Raw genomic sequence first — 20291 nt, 5'->3', positions numbered from 1 at the left:
CTCTGACATTCGTACAAAATAAGTAGTGGGGGCATCCTCACTACGTCTGACCACGTACTGGAGCCAACACCACTACCCCTGAGACCACTCTCCTGACAGTGTACTTGCGTACCATCTGGTCCCCTGGACCACAATGTATCAGGGGCCATTAGAGCCCACTATAAAAGGAACCACACTTCCACATGGAAGGTGGTTGGAAAAAACACTGTAGCATCATATCATAAGAAATACAAGTTCCTTTCACCATTTTCTTTCTCCAACTATTCCTTAAGTTTCTGTTTATATTTTTGAAGTTTTTCATTGATAAGCTCCATATTTTGATTTTTCTAACTTAACTTCGTTGACGAGTTCTTACCGTCAACAATATATACATCATTATTTTTACATTAAAATTGAAAAAAATAAAATAAAAAAAAGCTTACCAAAATGAGGGAAAACCGAATGGGGCGCTGCTGGAACTCTCCATTTTTTCTCTGAAAGTTTTTAGGGTAATGGCTCTGTCAGGGACGAAATGGGGCTTATTTACTGAACGAGCCATTTGCGTCAGTGCCCCACTGACGCAAACAGGCCATTACCATCAGTGGGCCACTGACGCAAACGGTACCGTTAACAGCGTCAGTGTCCCACTGACACAAACGGTCCCGTTCAACGTCGTCAGTGTACGTTATGACGCAATTGTCCCCGCATTTGTGGTAGTGTCCAACTGCCACAAATGTTAATTCTTGGTCAACAACATCAGTCAATTGTGTTGACTGACGCGCTTGACTGCATAATTGCCATTTTTTTGTAGTAGTGAGTGGCACCACACTTCACTTACAACAAAAGCAATGTGGGGGTGTAGCATGGAACGTCTCTTATTGGGCAAGCTACTTGTGGTGTTATTGTTTATTTTTTATAAATTTTTTAGTATTTATTATTCAAAATTAATATACAATTAAATTAACTTTAAACACATAATTATGAAATTTTAAAATTAAAAACATTTACTTTGATTGTTTTATTTTGAAAATTTTAAAATATTTTATTTCTTTAATGTATTTTTAAATTTTTAATAATTTAATTTGAATATTATTTACACATTTTGCACAATTATAGACAAAAAAAATTATATAAAAGTATTATTTAAATATATATAAATATATCAGATAATTCTCCTATAGCGGCTTCACTTTAAGCCCTATTGGTGGGGCTCTCAGTGTTCTCGACCCGTGAACAGTTTTCGACGCGATTTTTTTTATGACTGTATATTGTAGCTATTTAGAGCATCCTGCAAATTTTCATAAAATTCCAAATAGTTTACAATACCGAAAACTAAGTTCACACATGTTGCACGCGTGACTAATTTTTTTTATGCGAGTGGAAAACAACATGTTTGAACCTAGTTTTCGGTACTGTAAACTATTCAGAATTTTCTGAAAATTTGCAGGATGCTCTAAATAGCTACAATATATACAGTCATAAAAAAATTGAGCCGAAAACTGTTCACGAGTCGAGAAACACTGAGAGCCCCACCGATAGTGCTTAAAGTGAAGCCTCTATAGAAGAATTGTCCTAAATATATATAACTACTATTCAAATAAAATAAAAAAATATTAGGCGTGACACCACAAGCCGCCTACAAAACAAGCAATGTGTGGTGTCTTGTAAAAGCACGGGCTTTCTAACATCCAAATTGTAGTAATGACCTCTCAAATTCTCTTTAACAAACTCAAACCAATCACTTTCACAAAGAAATCTAAGAACAATGATCTTTCAAATAAGTACAATGGTAGCCCAAGGCTCTCAAAACACTTTAGTTTTCTCTCAGATGTCTCTTTGAAATCTAATCAAGCGTTATGGAATAAAAGAGGGAAAAATAATTTAAATAGGAAAAATTGTTGATCTATCTACGCATGCACCGGTCGATCGAACTATATACACCAGTCAATCGAATTATATACATCGGTAGTCCAACATGCACTAGACTACATATATATATTTCAAATCTGAAACAAGTCTATCTCCATTTTCATAGTTTTTGGGACCATATATAGTTCAATAGGGAACAACTAACCAAAATCAAAACTAACATTCAACAAGTCCAAATAATTTGAAACTTGCTAGTGTTAGCACTTTAGTTTCCATATTAGCTAGATTATCTTCAGTAGCAACTTTCTCCAATCAAGAACGCCCTCCTCAAGCTTTTTTCTCACCTAGTTCAGCCTAACATCAATATTCTTGGACCGCTACCTATAGTGGTCACCCATCTAGAAGTATGAGATTAAGATCACTTCTTAAAGTAATTGCTCATTTATGGGTTGAGTGTCATGGCTGTAATTGCTCGACATCAATGTGAAGCATAAACGACAAAATGCTTCAAGAACGTTTGTAAACATAGTTCGTAGTTACGAGGAACGAGTCAATGAAAGTGATATTAATAAAGTCCTCGCCACATAGAGTACAAGCAAGGACTTAGGAGAAAGTGTTATGCATGGTTTTTGCTTTTACAAAATGACAACAATTTCTTTAATTAGTTCAACAAGCAAGAGAGCAAATGCTTGCTCGAGTATAGTATTGTTAGATAGTATATATTGTTAGGCTGTTAAGAGTTTATGATTAGTTACGGTTTTGTACAACTGTATATTTCCTAACCACTTCTGTATATAAAGTACTTTGTAATAATCAGATTGGTTTAATGAGAAGATTATTACTTTCATTCAAACACGTTAAGTTTCTTTACATGGTATCAGAGTTCTTCCCCTGAGAGTTTCTCTATCTTTGTTCAAGATTTCTTCATTCTAGGTCGTTCTTCTTCTTCCTCTCCGGCCAGGGCGGGCACTCTGTCGTCTGCGACGTCTACTGGTGCCTTCACTCCGGTTGTCTTCACACACAACATCTCTATCAAGCTTGATCCGAACAACTTCTTGCTTTGGCGACCACAGGTACTTTCTGCAATCAAAGGTCATCAAATTCAACAGTTCATCTCTGAAGATTCATCTCCTCCAGAAAAATACCTCACAGAAGCCGATCAAGCTGTAAGGAGGCTGAATCCTGCCTTTGTTCAATGGGAGCAACAAGATAATCTCCTCTATTCTTGGCTTCTTTCTTCAATGTCTGAAGGGATCCTCACACGAGTAGTCAGGTCTGATACCTGTGCCAAAGTGTGGAAAGTTTTGGATACTTACTTTGCTACTCAAACTACAGCCAAGATAGACCAATATACTTCACAACTCCAGAATATCAAGAAAGGTTCTTTGTCTCTTGATGATTATTTACTGAAAATAAAAGCCCTAGTGGATTGGCTGGGCTCTGTAGGTCATGCTGCGTCCGTCAAAGATCACATTGGAGCCATTTTCAAAGGTCTACCACCAGAATATAACACATTTGTTGTCTCTGTAAATTCCAGGAATGATCCATACACAGTTGCTGAAATTGAATCTTTGCTCCTATCTCAAGAGCATCGGCTGGAGACTCAACTTTATAGTCTTGATTCTGCATTTGTCAATATTGCTCAGAATCGCTATCCTCGTTCAAGTGGTGGTAATTTCTCCTCACAGTTGGTTCGAATAATAGGTCCAATAATTCTTCTCGTTCTTCTTTCAGTCGTGGTGGCTCAAGTTCTGGGGTTGGTCGAGGTTCTTGGAATCCATTTGCTACTGGTGGCCATGGTGGCTCTTCTCTCAAACCGAGTGGTTATCTTCGATAGTCTCCTCTTACTGGGATTAATTCAAATCGTCCTGTCTGTCAGCTCCGTGGGCGCCAAGGGCATGTGTCATCAAAATGCTACCAGCAGTTCAACTTCGATTTTCCTGGAATGGGGGAAACTTCAACAGACAAGCATTCTGTAAATGTTGCTACTGCAGATTCAGTTAATGATATGGCTTGGTATCCAGATTCTGGTGCTACTAGCCACTGTACTTCTGATGCAAATAATCTGATGAAAAAGACTGAATATTTTGGCTCAGATCAAATTCGAATGGGTGATGGTGGTGGCATTTCTATTCAAAATGTTGGTAAGTCCTTGTTTCAATCTCCCTATTCTTCAAGATACCTTGTCCTAGATCGCCTATAACATGTTCCTCAAATAACTAAAATCCTTATGAGTGTCTCCCAATTTGCTAAAGATAACCATGTTTTCTTTGAATTCTTTCCTGACTTCTGTCTTGTTAAAGTTCAGGTTACCAAGAAGGTTCTAATGGAGGGCTCGGTTAAACAAGGTCTCTATGTCTTCCATCCATCATCCATGCTTTTTGTTCCCTCAGCCAAGTCGTTGTCCTCAGTACAGTCCAAGTCTAAGTCTACTCTCTCTGTAAATAATACTCAATTGAATTGTAATGTGTCATGTACTCCTTTCAATTTGTGGCATAATAGGTTGGGGCATCCTGCTGCCAAAATTGTTCAAAAAATTATGTCAAAATGTAATATTTTTCCCAATAATAAAACTGTAACTGATTTCTGTACAGCTTGTTGCAAAGGTAAAATACATAAGCTTCCCTTTCCTCTTTTTGACACAAAGTATAACCAACCTCTCCAATTAATCCATTCTGATTTATGGGGTCCTTCACCCATGGTTTCTTCCAATGGTTACAAGTATTATGTACACTTTATTGATACCTATTCTAGATATACTTGGGTTTATCTATTAAAAACAAAATCTGAAGTCCTACAAACCTTTATCAATTTCAAAACACAAGTAGAAAATGAGTTTAATTATTCCATTAAGGCCTTGCAAAGTGATTGGGGGGGGGGGGGGGGTGAGTATAAGGCTCTAGAATCCTATCTTGAAAAACATGGCATCAAACATAGAGTATCTTGCCCAACAACTCATGAACAAAATGGTTTAGCTGAGAGAAAACACAGACATTTGATTGAAACATCTCTCACATTACTTGCTCATGCCTTTTTACCACTTAAGTTTTGGGATGAAGCTGTTAGAGCCTCTACTTTTCTTATTAATCGTCTTCCATCTTCTGTAATCCATAATAAAACCCCTCTGTTGATTTTGTTTAAAAAGGAACCTGACTATTCACAGTTAAAAGTTTTTGGGTGTGCTTGTTACCCCAACACCCGTCCATAAAATAAGAATAAACTTGAATTTCGGTCTATAGAGTGCATTTTCATGGGCTATAGTCTAAAACACAAGGGGTATAAATGTCTCTCTCCTTCAGGTTGTGTCTACATCTCTAGAGATGTACTTTTCAATGAGTTTCATTTTCCCTATGCATCCACTTTGACCGAAGCCCCCTCTTCTAGTGTTTCACGTGCCCCTGGTCAAACACCAGCTCATATACCACTTTTTAGTCAACCTTTTTCAGCTCCTTTTCACACACACACTGCCCCATCTTGTCCTATACAGCCCACATTCTACATAGCCCCCAATGCCTACAACTTTTTTTGCACCACCTGCCATGCCTACAACTATTTTTCCAGCTCCACCTGCACCACCTACCTCCCTAGCCACGCCTACCCCTTCATTTCTTGTCCCATCAGCACCAAATGTCATCTCAACCATGCCTATTCCTTCCTCTCTTGTCCCATCAGCACCAAATGTCATCTCAACCATGCCTATTCCCCATGTCACGCCTACTCCCATTTTATTATCTAATAATCCCTCCTTATCTCAGTCAAATCCCTCCCACGTGACCTCCCCTTCCACCTCATCCATGGAATTATCAACATCATCTATTTTACATGTTCCCACTAACACTCACAGTATGAAAACTTGAGCAAAGGCAGGTATATACAAACCCAAGGTCTACATAGCTTCAAAAGAGCCTATTTTTGTCTCTGAAGCTCTTCAAAATCCGGATTGGCAGTTGGCTATGCAAGAGGAGTTTTTTGCTTTACAGAAAAATGGCACTTAGTCTCTAGTTCCTCTACCTTCAGATTGCAAACCAGTAGGCTGCAAATGGGTTTATAAGCTTAAAGAGAATGCATATGGTTCTATTTAGAAGCACAAGGCTCGCCTAGTTGCTAAAGGTTTTCATCAACAGTATGGTTATGACTTCACTGAAACCTTCAGTCTAGTGGTAAAGCCTACAACAATTTGGGTAATTCTTACTCTAGCTTTATCTAAAAGATGGCTTGTTAAACAGCTAGATGTCAATAATGCTTTCCTAAATGGTGTACTTCATGAAGAGGTTTACATGCTTCAACCTCCTGGTTTTGAAGATCAAACGTCCCCAAATCTTGTTTGCAAGCTACATAAGGCTTTATATGGTCTTAAACAGGCTCCAAGGGCCTGGTTTGAAAGGTTGAGGGGTGCATTGCTGTCTTTTGGTTTTACATGTGCCAAGTCTGATTACTCTCTCTTTATTAGACTCACTACCCAACATATTACTATTGTTTTAGTTTATGTTGATGATATACTAGTTACAGGTGATACTCCAATGGTTATTCAACACCTAGTTTCTGACTTGCATAAAGCCTTTGCCCTTAAAGATCTTGGTGAGTTGAGCTACTTTCTTAGTATTCAAATTGAACACACCACTGATGGTTTTCATCTCTGCCAAAAGAAGTATATTACAGATGTGTTGTGCCGTGCCAAGCTTCAGTTTGCTAACTCATTGTCCACACCCATGTTTGGTGGTGACAAACTCTCAGCTGAAGGAAGTGATCCTGTTCAGGACCCTCAGTTGTATAGAAGTCTCGTTGGTGCTCTTCAATATGATACTATCACTTGACCTGAAATTACCTATGCTGTTAATCGGGTTTCTTAGTTTATGCAAACCCCTCTTCAATCCCACTGGAAGATAGTTGAACGAATATTGTGGTATCTCAAGGGCACTCTAGACTTTGGTCTACATATGAGGCGATCTGAAGAGTTGGGGTTGACAACCTTCTGTGATGCTAATTGGGCATCTGATCCAGATGATAGGAGATCCACTTCTGGATTTTGTGTGTACATGGGGTCTAATCTTGTTTCTTGGTCCTCAAAGAAATAGAGAACTGTATCCAGGTCAAGTACTGAGGTAGAGTATCGAAGTCTTGCTAATGTTACTGCTGAAATAAATTGGATTCAGTCTCTTTTAGCTGAGCTACACTTGCATTCTTCTCAGCCACCTATAGTTTGGTGTGATAATCTCAGCACTGTTATGATGTCAACTAATCCTATACTTCATGCCAGAACCAAGCACATAGAGTTGGATCTCTATTTTGTTCGTAAGAAAGTAATTAATGGGCAGCTTATTGTTTGACACACTCCTGCTCATGATCAAATAGCTGATGTCCTCACCAAAGCTCTCTCAAGTTCTCGATTTCTTCTGCTTAGAGACAAACTTAGAGTTGTTTCCTTATCCACTCTAATTTTGAGGGGGAATGTTAGATAATATATATTGTTAGGCTGTTAAGAGTTTGTTAAGATGATTAGTTACGATTTTGTACAACTGTATATTTCCTAACCACTTCTGTATATAAAGTACTTTGTAATAATCATATTGGTTTAATGAGAAGATTATTACTTTCATTCAAACACGTTAAGTTTCTTTACACAGCAAGCAAGAGAGCAAATGCTTGCTCGAGTATAGTATTGGTCGGATAAATTACCAGAACTCCAATAAAAGTGTGCGTGGTCAAGACATCTAGGAAGGCATGCTCTAGATATGACGGTTGCCAATAGAGGTAGTGCTTGAATTAGAGGAGTGCTTGAAAAGGGCTTACATTTTCAAATGTATTGCTAAAAAAAAAGTAGTGTTAGGTAAGAATAATGCTAGGAAAAGAGAATTGCTCGGGAAAATCAGAAAGTTCCTCATGAGATTGAGAGTTGAAGAGAATTAATTAGCAATTAGTTTGGAGATATTTTGGTAGTCAATACATTAGTTATTCAAGACTAATTGGTCAACTCCAGCAAATTAGAAAACTAATTAGATATTTATCTCTCAGTTTCCTTTAGATTGAATGAATTATAATTGTAACAAAATAGGAAATATCAAATTATTATAGGATATTCAAAATTTGACTCAATGTGCTACATAAATGGATGTCATTACGTTGTAAAAGAGTTAATTCTCTTGAATGCAACATTGTTGCGAAAATCCTTTCCCAAGAGAAAATCAATAAAAGACTCCAGTGGACGAATGTTAGCTTTCTAAGATCGAACCACTATAATTTTTATGTTTTCTTAAGCTTTGACAAAAATCTATGTTAACATATTTGTTTAAACTAAAATTCAAACATATACATTCTATTTTAAATATATATATATACATACATATATCAGTATGTTTTGTCAAATGGTAAAGAATAATCTCATCAACCTGAATTTGGTGAAAATAACTTTAAATACGACAAAAATGCCCTTGATTTAAAAAATTTATTTATTGAACAAAAATAAATCAAAACCCTTATTTAAATAAAAACATATTGGGTAATTGAAGATGAAAATTCATAAGTTTTTTTGCTTTGTAGCATTTAAATGTCAAATTCTTTTTTTTACGACTAACATTATAATAACTCAGATTAATTTTTTATTTTATTTTATTATATTAAATGAAATTAATTATGTGTTTAAATGTTTTAGAAATTTAAAATAATAGTTGGGAAATATTATTTCAATAAAAAAGAAGTGTGAGTGGATCACTTAGATAAAGTCTTTGAAGACATTGGTGTAAAATATGATCATGATGGAAATTACTTCTAGAGACTAGTATGTGTTGAAATATTGTGCATGTTATAGAAAGTAGACTATAGTTTTTAGTTTGATTTTATAAAACAGTCTAATGACCCATTATAGGATATAATTGGTAGTTCTTAATGTTTATTTGATTATTTTTGGAAGTTTTTAAGAGTGTAAATGGCTTAAGAGTGCATTACGCACATAAAATGTCAAATATGACATTAAAGGTTTGGCCACTTGGCATTTTTGGAGGGAGTTGCTATATTTAAATTATGGGATGGTTACTATGAGTTAAAGGCTTATGTGGGCAGTTATCACATTCATATTTTTGCTCAGCATTTAGAGAGAAAGTGAGAAGAGAATCTTGAGAGAAAAAGGGAAGGAAGAAAAGAGAACTTGGATCTCTAGAGGTTCGAGCAGCAAAGAAACACTTTGAAGGGTGGGTTTCTCTTGATTGTCTAATGGATTACAAGTCTTAGTGGTGTTCTTAAGAGATACATTGATGTTATAGGGAACATGGATACCAACTTTGGGAAGAAAGGCAACAAGGTTTCAACATTGGCATTTTAAAATCAAGGTTGAATTTTGATCTTTGTTTATTGATGATTATAACACTAGATGTATTGTAAGAGAATATATTATATTCAATGGAAATATGGAAAAACAAAATACAACTCTAAGCAAGAATATAATAGACAAGGTATTTGATAAAAGTAATGTTACAACTCTATTGCTCAAAATACAAGTAAATATAAATATGTAGAAGAGGAAGATCACAAACTCAAAACAATAATAATACAAGTAAATAAGAACAAGACGAAAAAAAATGAACACAAACTCTCACACAACCAAAGTGCAGAGTAGTGGGGATCACCAACTTGAACAAGGTTCAAAACCTTTGTCCAAAATCTTATTTCCCCTATTCTCTAAGCATTGAGGGAGCTCACAAGGAAATACCTTTATGGAATTATCAAGGCTCTATGGTGTATTTTTATAGCCAAGTGCTTTGTGGATAGAAAATGGTGTGTCTTACAAGTGAGCAATATGCTCCTATTTATAGTGTTTTGAGACACCCTTTGAATTTACCCCCATGGCTGTTACCAATGTTAAATTGGATATTTATGGAATTAAAAAGGAGTTTTGGGAGTTACATTCCCCCGCTTAGATTAAATACTCACTTTGTGTAACACTTATTTAATCAATCAAACATTATATTCAAAATATAATATTCTCCCACTTGATTAAATAATCACTCTCTATAGAAATCTTTGCATTTGTGCATAAAATAAAATGTCTTTCGACTTGAATTTTACCTTAGTGTAATTATCACAAAGTTTGTTGAAATTTTGGTTGTCGAAGCATTAAACCACTATTCTTTGATAACAAACCGGTGATAACACACACATTTGCTATGTTAACTTGAGACCTCAATGTCTCGCTTTTGCACTGTTAATGGCCATGTGCACATTCCATTCATAGAATTTTCTTGAGAATGACTCCCAAGTCTCATGAGGGGCAGCACCAACCCTAGGTCTATATAGGTAGAACTCTTACAGTATTTTGTTACATTAAAATACTTGTCCTTTCAAGACCGAGTTCTATTAAAAAATCTTTCAGTTTTAACCCTGTTAACCCAAATTTTGACATTGTCATAAATGAGCCTCGAAATGTAGGCTCGTAAAGCGTAAGCTCGAAAATGACAAGCATTGGCTGAACAGTTGTGCAAATTTGCATGATTCTTGACTTGTTCTTGTTGGCGATTGAGCACAAGTTTAAAAGGCTCGAGCTTAAGCATCAAGCTCGAAAGAACGAATCTTCTCCGAAGCACATGGATGTTATTTGAGCTTTAGTTGCAAGCTTGAAGGTATTGATCTCCGAAGATTGAGTTCGATAAAACCATCAGTTGAGGAGGGGTTGACTGGAATAACGAGCTTGAAGTATTGATCGACCTCGAAAGTGCATTAACCTTACATTCGAGATCGACAATGCATTTTTACACGCAACAGCTGTTAGGAGATCCCTATTTCTTAGGGATTTGTTGCTATCTGATAATTAAATCCCAATTATCATGGGATATTATGTATTGAATGTATTTAATTACATTTGCTTCAGATTAGAATAATCAGTTGTAACTTTCCTGAATAAGGGGAAGACATTCTTCCAACCAGGCCTATAAATAGCCTGGTATTTTTTATTTGTAGTCACACACAATATTGTACTGAGAATACTATGTTGAATTGCTCTGAGAAAGCTTTGAGAGAGTCTTGTACTAGGCATATTTTAACTATTGAAGCACGTAAAAATCCTACTGTTCTTCTCTTATTTTCTGAATGTTTAGTGCTCTTTAGATTTAAGTTGACGAAAAATAGCGTCAACAGTTTGGTACTTTCATTGAGAGTATTAAGAAAGTCTTTGGATTGTTTAGTAAAAAAGCTTCTGCATTACCAATGGCCGCCGCGAACAACCCATGATCTGGTGGGCAGCCATTTCCCCAAATACCTGAGGAGCAAACTTCTCACACTAATGATTACCCACGGAGGCCTGGGAAGCAACCAATGACAGACCCCGACCCAGACGAGGGGAGTGCATCATCTGACTCCCAGGGGCCACTTGCTCCCTGGCCTGACGAGGACCTCTATTATAATCCTGAGAGGAATATTCCCATCGTGGAATTAGAGAATTGCCAACTGCATCAACAATTTGCAGATGCCACAAGACGCAACGAAGAATTGGCCAGGCAGGACACTGAGGTCCAGGCACCATCTCGAAGGCCCAGAGGACGTCCCCGCTGGAGCATGGCCGCCAGAGGGTCGAACAAGGGGCTCAGTAGGCCCAAGGAAAACACTGGAGATGAACACCCTAGAAGGAATACTCAAGCCAATACTACTGGCAACCAAACTTTGGAGGTGACCGCATGAATAGGGAATAACCGAGCTCCCCCAGCAGCTCGGAGCTCTAACCCTGAATCTGTCAGGAATAACCTAGAACCAATCCTGGACAATTTTGGGCTCCATGCCCAACAATGGGAGGCCACCACCATCGCCTATAAGGCATCCACCATCTCTTATAAGACACCCCTCACCACTCTGAGAGGCACCCCAGCCAGCTCCTTATAGGAACCAGACAGGGGAGCTTGCACCACAAAGGCCATCTTGCAGTGGCAGTCGAGATGGGAGCCGTCGAACCCGCCTGGACACGAGGGCAAGCGAGAGGTGACCCGAGGACATAGAGCTGCCCAACCAGTAGGAAGCCACATGTCAAGATTGCAAACAACTGGGGCAAGAGGGTCGATGGAAGATCCACCTTGTAACCATCGAGCCCATCAATAAGAATGAAACATTAGTTTTATGAGTGGGAGCTTAGACCTCCCTAGGTCTGTAAGCGTATATGATACCGAACCTAGGAATATTGGGAATATGGAAATAATCCTGATCTTTGAGATCATTTGAACCAGAACTGGGGGCAGGACAATCTCGCAAACCCCAATTTACGTGATCATTTGAACAGTCGAAAGGAACATGTGCAGCCAGTAAATGGGAATCAGTATAACCCTATGCCGGGGCAGGGAGCTGGAGTTTTTCTAAACAATAACCAGCTACCCCAAGCACAAGCTCAGCCTCTAGTGGACTTCGTCTAGGAGAGAATTAATCAACTCGAAAGAGTGTTCAGGCTCCTTCAGGATGAAAGGAACAGGGACAAGGCTGATGACTCCGACGAGGAGCTCGAGCTTTTTGCTCCACATATTTCCAACACGCCCTTCCCTCATGGGTTCAAGATACCCAACGTAGCTCCATTTGACAGGAAATCAGACCCATACAGTCACTTGAGAACATTTAATACCATCATGCGAGCCAGCAACGTTGACTACGAGCTCAGGTGCATGTTATTCCCAACCACTTTGATAAGGACCAGCAAAAAACTGGTTCAAAAAATTCAGAAGACATTCGATCTCGTCTTGGGATCAATTGGCGAAGCAATTCAAAAAGAAGTTCAAAGCAATGGTAGGCGTTAGGCTCGAAGCCTTGATCTTTATCAATGTCAGACAACAACCGGGAGAATCATTAAAAAGTTACCTCGCAACGTTTAACATAGAGGTGGTGTGAGCCCACAACGTCAATGACAATGGTCATCTTATGGTTGTTCGAGCTGTTATATTACTAGGAAGTCCTCTTTGTGATGATATGTAGAGAAAGCCAATAAGAACAATAACTGAGTTCAACAAAAGGGCTCAGAGATTCGTCAATGTAGATGAGGCGAGGTCAGCTTTAAAAGTGGCCCCTCAGCCCACAATAACTACAACGACGAATGTTAACTCAGCCTCGACCTTGGATACCCCATCAATGTCTCGACCCTCAAGAGATAACCCTTCAAAGAGGAAGAAAAATGAAGGGAATAACTCAGAGGCAAACGGGGGAAAAAGAAGAAGGGAGACAAGTATTTCTCTATTTTTACGATTTACACCGAGCTCAATGAGACTCAGGATAATATCTTTCTTGCAAATGAGAATCAGGTCCCATTTAGACAACCTGACCCAATGCGAAATCATAAGTCAAAGAGAGACTCCAACAAATATTGTAGATTCCACCGGGACGTCAGACATACCACTGATGAGTGCCAACAACTGAAAGACGAGATCAAAGGCTTGATCTCAAGAGGATACTTCAGGCAGTATGTAAGAAACCGAAATACCAATCAAGCATCGTCTGGACAAAGGGTAGCATCTGTGCAACCTGCCCAGTAGAATAACAATTCCCGAGCAAGGGAGGATGTTCGACCTCCCCCAATAGTGGGGAGGATGTGGTAACCATCTCCGGGGGACCGCACCTTGCTGGATTGGGCAGAAATGCCCAGAAGAGATATGTAAACAAGCTCAAAACTGGAGACGGTTCTCCCTACGAGCCTGAACCACGAGCTCCAAAGCAACAAAGGGTTGAATCTCAACCCATTACTTATACAGAAGAGGATGCCTCACATATCCAGTTTCCCTATAACAATCCCCTGGTCATCACACTTCAGCTCACGAACAAAAGGGTGCGCAAAGTCCAGATAGATAATAGGAGCTTTGTTAATATCCTTTATAAGGCCACTCTAGAAAAGATGGGACTCACGCTTCGAGATTTGAAAGTCTGTGCAACAACGTTGTATGGATTTTAAGGAGAAGGGATTGCTTGTAGGGGATCCATCGAGCTCCCCGTAACCTTGGGGGACTATCCAGTCTCGGTGACCAAGATGATGGAGTTTATGGTGGTGGATACCCCGTCGACCTACAACGTATTCCTTGGGAGACCAGCCCTAATTGGGCTGGGGGAAGTGTCTTCGGTTAGGCATTTGGCAATCAAGTTCCCAACGTCTAGTGGCATTGGGATGCTGAAGGGAGACCAGCTCACCGTACGGGAATGCTATAGCATTTCCATGAGAGGGAAGAACCAAATAAGTGCACAAGCACTTATGGATATTTAGGAGATGAATAGATCCATCTTCAAGATAGAAGAAGAGATCGACCCTAGGGTTGAAAAAAGAGTCGATCTCGAACCAATGGAGGAGCTTGAAGAAGTGAAGCTCGATGAGAAAGATATCATGAGGGTGTTAAAAATAGGGAAAAATCTTTCCAAAAATGCAAAATAGCAATTAACTTTCTTTTTGAGAAAAAACCAGGATGTGTTTGCATAGTCGCACTCGGATATGGTAGGGATTAGTCCAGGTGTTATTAGCCATGCACTCACCATAGATAAAAGCTTCCCACCGAAGCAACAAAAAAGTAGGCTCTTGGACGACGATAGAACTAAAGCCCTAAAAGAGGAGGTCAGAAGGTTAAAAGCAAATCGGTTTATCCGAGATGCTTTCTATCCTGATTGGATAGCCAACCCTGTGCTGGTCCCGAAGCCCAACTGCAAGTGGTGAACCTACATCGACTATTCAGACCTCAATAAGGCATGTCCCAAGGATTGCTTTCCCTTGCCTCAAATCGACCAGCTGGTAGATGCCACTACAGGCCACGACATTATGTCATTTATGGACGCTTATTTTGGATATAACCAGATAGCAATGCATGCACCCGACCAAGAACATACGAGCTTCGTGACCAACAAGGGCTTGTACTGCTACAACGTAATGCCTTTCGGGCTAAAAAATGATGGAGCCACATACCAAAGATTGGTAAATAGGATGTTCATTGAGCAAATAGGAAATAACATGGAAGTTTATGTGGACGATATGTTAGTCAAGTCTAAACATAACAGTAACCATGTAGACGATCTCACGGAATGTTTTATTGTGCTCCAAAAATATAATATGAGACTCAACTCGCAAAAATTCTCATTTAGAGTATCCTCGAGTAAGTTTCTTGGATTCATAGTGAATGCTTGGGGTATAGAGTCTAATCTCGACAAGATCAAAGCATTAATTGACATGCACTCACCTCGAAAACATAAATATGTTCAGAGCTTAACTGGACGAATGGCGGCCTTAAGTAGGTTTATCTCAAAATCTATAGACCGGTGTCTTCCATTCTTTAATCTTTTGAGAGGGGGCAAGAAGTTTGAATGGTCGGATGAGTGTGAACTTGCTTTCCAGAACCTAAAGAAACACCTCGCCAAGCCATTGATCTCGTCTAAACCAATTGCAGGGGAAGTCTAAACCAATTGATTTCTACGCTATATAATAAGTCCACCGAGCACAAAATTCGAATGCAGACACATTGGCCAGGCTCACCACGACCAATGAAGCTGACACAATCAACGTGGTTTCAGTAGAATTCCTACCAACCCCGGCATAACCGAACCTGAGAAAGATGATGTAAACACGATTGACTCGCAACCCACTTGGATGACCCTGATAGTTGTCTACCACGAAACTAGAAGTCTCCCAGCAGACCGAAATGAGGCTAGAAAGCCTATGTAGAAAATACCAAGATATACCATTTTGGAAGGAAAATTGCATAGAAGGGGATATTCTATGTTTAGGACCTTGATTAGGAGGCCGGGAGGGCCATAATTGATTTATTATGTTATTAAATGATTATATGCATGTTTATGTGAATTATATTATAATATTATGATAAATGCATGCATATGGGTCCACATTTCATTATAAGGGCATCTTTGTAATTTGGCCCATTGAGGGCGTAATTGTATATTTTCATGCATGTTGGTGAATTATGAATAATACCACATTATACTATGGATTTGTTCGAGCCATTCGGCATGAGACGATCTCGGAAGGAAAGTTATCGGTCTGGTCATAACGGGGTTAATTTTGGGGCTCGGGGTGAGTCTTAGGGTAATTTGGTGATTAGAGCATTACCGAGAATTAAAGGGTAATGAGATATGATTTATGGATATTTGAGAATTTTGGGAATAACAGAAATTGGAGGGCGTTAATTATGATTAGCTGGACAAGTGGTGAAAGGACTATTTTGCCCTTAATGGGCTTTGGGAGAGTGTTTTGACCCTAGGGGCATAATGGTCATTTTGGACCAAAATCAGTGACTTAGTCACCTTTTCCCTCAGCTGAAGGTAACCTTAGAAATAGAGCATCATCATCATCATCATCCTCTCTCTCTCTTCTCGATCATCTCTCTCTCTCCCTCTCTTTTCTTTGAATTTATTTGGTGGAAAAGCTAGGAGTTGAGAAGTTTAAGCTAGGGAATTGCTTTGGGGATTGCTAGGAAGCTCTTGAGTTCTTGAGGTAATGACTCTCCAAGCTTTGATCCTAAGTTTCCTATATTTTTGTTCAGCTTTTACAGAGTTTTTAGTTGATGCTAGTTGTGGGAAATCAATGAGATTTTTGAGAAAGTTTGCTTGGGTTTTGATGAGGTTGAGGTTTGGATGAAGTTTTGGGTGGTTAAATTATAGGTTTGGATGTTGTTTGGGATTGGTTTTAAAGCTTGGTTTTAAGGGCAAATCGTAGGGGAGAAGACCAGAGTTTTTCTAGTCTGTCAGTGGCACCCCAACGCTATGCAGGGAAGAGAGTAGGGTTCTCTCTGACTTGGGGCAGTGCCCCAGCACTACCTAGTTGCGCCCCAGCACTAGGACATTCTTAGCAAGGCTTATTTTTAGGGCTCAGGATGACTTTGGGGGCTCGGGGGATGGTTCCACTACCCCGTTTGGGTGGATTGGAAGTCTCGAGAGCTTGGGATTTGTCCCGGGAGTGAGGTTTTAGATTATGAACCTCTTATTGATTTACTTTATTGATGGATTCCATATTTGGTTATGACTAGGTGATCGCTAAAGGATCAAAGGATTGATCATTCTCAAGGGTCATTCATTTGATATTTCTCGCTCGAAACAGAGGTAAGAAAACTACACTCAGTTTGTGATGCATGCGATGCATGAGAAACATGTGATTAGGGCATGCCGTGAATGTTGAACATGAGTTTGATCAAAGCTTGAGTCTCTACATTTGTGCACGATCATAAGTATACTAGCAGTTGTTAAGTAAGCATGCTGAATGCCCTACATTCAGATATTTGACATATGATATATGCCGGGTTGCATTGATTACTTGTGCGTGGCACTGACTTATTAGTCATAATTGGCAATGGTGTCAGAACTGACTGTGAAGCTGTGACTTACTAGTCAAGCTCGACAGTAGTACTGAGCACTGGTCGTGTGTTATTGACCTATGAGTCAGGAGCGGCATTAACGTCATGAACGCAGAGCCGAAAAGATTAGATCTAATCGACGTCTGCATTGAATGACTCATCATGAGCATTAATGCCAGACCACCCTCAAGTTTGATGAAAACTATAAGCGCTTGTCTAGTTTTATGACTAGTCGCTCAGAGCTAGGGTTAGAAGGCCCAGGTGACCGCATCATCACATGGCTAAGGGTACGAAACCCACACTAGTGACTTCCTGGTCACTCATTTGGTTTACGTAGTGACTCCATCATCAGTCACTCATTTGAGGGTGCGGAACCCATGTTAGTGACTTGCTCATTAGTCACTCATCTGGTTTAAGTTAGTGACTTGCTCATCAGTCACTCATTTGAGGGTGCGAAACCCATGTTACTGACTTACTCCTCTGTCACTCATCTGATTAGGGCTATAAGCCCCAGGATGGATATCGGAACCTCCAGTGTTAATCACTCATTTGTTTAGGATTGACTTATAGTCATCCTTACAGGAGGGCATGGCCCACAACCATCATTGTTTGGACATATTTGCATGTGTGAATAGGGTTACTATTGCTAGGCATGCACATTATGATTTAGTAACATATTATTACTGTTCTTGAGCATATTGAGTTTTCTTGATGGGCTTCGGCTCACGGGTGCTATGTGGTGCAGGTAAAGGCAAAAGAAAGCTGGACCATCCTTGAGTTGGAGAGCTTAGGTGACGATGTGTACATATGCGGCTGCTCGACCACCACGACCGAGGGTTTAAAGAGGAACTAGGCTTAAACCCTATTTTCCCACTTAGGTCGGCTGGTTGTAAGTATTTTCTTGTAATTAACCTATAAATTATATTTTTTGGATCCCAATGTATATTGTAAACGTTTTAGTGAAACGTTATATCTTAACCAAAATTTTTAACCCTAAATCGCTAATCATACTTAGTTACACGATTATAGCCAAATGACTCGATTAGTGAGTTTAGCACTGTTTAAAATGCATACTGTAACGGTCCCTGGAGATTAGGGCATTACAACTTGTTATCAAAACGAGCCAAGGTTAAGGGTTCCTGAAGACAAGCTGGGCGTGTACACTCGTCATCAAAGATAGCTTCACTCAAGCAATGGTAACTATTTCTGTAGTTATGTGTTTAACATCTTAAATAGAATGTAAATGCTTTACCTACACATTGTATTAGGGAGCATGAGATTCTGATAGAGCCTGGCTCTGGACTAAATGATTACCTGCTCCATGAATATATATAAATGTGATATTTGCATGCTAAAGTTGGAGGCATGTCAGGTATGTTGTAAGAGCAGGGATTATGATTGATGTATAAATGATATTGGCATGTTTTTAGCACTACAACGGTTTGTGAATATAGTGTGGTAAGATTGTTCCCACGGGGAAAGCTCTTGATATGCTCATCATTTTTAATGGGTCAAGTTATTGAGTGCAGATTCAACCAGTAGGTATGTATCCAAGGCAGATAATGAGGCATTTACAGATTTGCAATTAAGATTGCAGAGGCAAGAGGAAGAGATCAGGTGTTTGAAGCAACAACAGAATCTGTCAGGGAGCACCTCTTCCTTTGTTATGTCAGGAGTGGTACCAGTTTTGGCTCAGCCTAGGGTTGATAATAGGTGGGAATTTCTCCGTGGAAGAGTCCAGGAGTATTACCCTCCAGTATTTGAGGGAGGCCTAGATCCATTCAGAGTTGAGCAATGGATGGGCATGACCAGTTCCATTCTTGACAGTATGGGGCTGGTAGGTCACGATAGGGTGATCTGTGCTACATATGTATTGCGGTATGATGCCCGGACGTGGTGGGAAGTAGTATCCCAGACGCGAGACACAACTGTGATGGATTGGAAAGAATTTAGGCAGCTGTTCAATGAAAGGTATTACTGTGATGCAGCCAAGACTACTAAGATGAATGAGTTTCTGAATCTCGTTAAGGGAAATGCATCAGTAACTGAGTATGTTAACAGATTTGATGGGTTGTCCAAGTTTTCTTTTGACATGGTACCCATAGATGTAGCTCGGAAGGAAAGGTTTATCTAGAGATTGAATACCAGAATAGCTCAGGGTATTAGAGTTGCCCCAGGGCATGTGTAACGCCCTACTTCCTTAGAGCCGTTACTGAGTGAGTTTTAAACGTACATTTAACTCGCTAATCGAGGTTTTAGGTCAAAAGTGTAATTAAATCAAAAACAGTGAAATAAACTTTGGAAATAATTCCATTTACCATAAATCATTGAGTGTTTGACACTTGGGATCCCAAGATACTGTTTAGAAATATTTACAACATATAATTTACAAATTTGAGTCGACTAGACGACAAAATCTAGGTTTTAATATAATCATCTCCCAAAACCACTGGCCGTGGTAGCCAGGCAGGCCAAACATGTACACACCGCTTCACGCTCTCCGTACTCATGGTTGGTTGACTATCCCCTTGCCCTTACCTACACCACAGAGCACCCGTCAGCCGAAGCCCAGCAAGAAAACCCTCACAAACAGTTAACATATGCATAACAAACACTTAGCATATAATCAGGCCACCAATAGGCTAAACACATACGGCCATGCCGTCCCAAGCGCTTTACCAGGCCCTGGGTTTGCGGTACACACCGTGAGGATATCCCAGGTATCCCTTAGGGTCTCACCCTGGCAACTCGCACTCCACGTGCTTAACGCTACTCCCGGCCCCTTGCTGCACTCGGCCTTGCACTCAACGTGCCAAACGCCGTTCCCGGCCCCTGCCGACCTCGGCTTGCGCCGTTCCTGGCTCTTACCAAACATTCACATAATTGCATTCATAGCATAACAAATATATATTGAATACTAACAAATTCAATCAAAGGGCTACGCCCTGCAATTCAAACATATTGGGCTCAGCCCTGCATACAAGCTCTATGGGAACAATGGTTTTCTTACCTGTGTCCCGAGCTCCCCAAGCACTGAACCCTCGAGCACGGTCCTCTGTTATGAGCCTCTCCGAGTACCTAGTCATAACATATAAATAACATCCTCATTACTAACCAATTTAAAAACATCTCCCGGAACCAATCCCGAGCTCTCGG

This window comes from Humulus lupulus, chromosome X (genome assembly GCF_963169125.1).
Source record: "Humulus lupulus chromosome X, drHumLupu1.1, whole genome shotgun sequence".
Taxonomy (NCBI): Eukaryota; Viridiplantae; Streptophyta; class Magnoliopsida; order Rosales; family Cannabaceae; genus Humulus; species Humulus lupulus.
The sequence above is the reverse complement of the archived record's forward strand: the minus strand, read 5'-3'. Positions refer to the sequence as shown.